This window comes from Elephantulus edwardii, unplaced genomic scaffold (assembly GCF_000299155.1).
Source record: "Elephantulus edwardii isolate Elephantulus edwardi_28Jun2011 unplaced genomic scaffold, EleEdw1.0 scaffold00217, whole genome shotgun sequence".
NCBI classification, from domain to species: domain Eukaryota; kingdom Metazoa; phylum Chordata; class Mammalia; order Macroscelidea; family Macroscelididae; genus Elephantulus; species Elephantulus edwardii.
In genome coordinates, this window is record NW_006399967.1 from 2,405,990 (window position 1) to 2,406,583 (window position 594).

Genomic DNA, 594 nt, shown 5'->3' on the forward strand with positions numbered 1-594 from the left:
TACAACAGCCCTAAACTCTGCTCTGTGCTTTGTCAATCGCACTGTCTCTGACACTCCCATCCTGATTATCCCAGTCACTGAAGCCTTCCCCTCCTGTGCTGTCCCTCCACCCTGCAAAGCATGATGTCCTTCTCCAAGGACCGGTCTCTCCTCACAACATGTCCAAGGTATTTTAGATGGAGCCTCAGAATCCTTGCCTCCAAGGATGTACAATAAATGTAAGTGACTATCTGAATGTCTCAGTCTCACAAGGACAAATACTGCATAACACACCACTTTATGAAGCAGGACTGACATGGGGGGTTGGTAAGAGAAGAGGAAAAGAGTAGATAGATAATGAACACTGTATTGGAACAGAGGAAGAAGAGAACTGTTTAAAAGGAAAATATGAGAAGGCATTATATGTAAGACAATGGTCCAGAATAAGAGGTAGATTGTAAAGAGCCCTGGGGGAGGGGGCAGTCAAGGGGGAGGGAGGGAGGCAGGAAACTGTGCAATAATGAATGAGGCTATTAAAAAAATGAATGAAATCAGACTTTTCTGTAAACTTTCATTAAAATCACAATTAAAATTAAAAAACCAAAGTGGCCAATG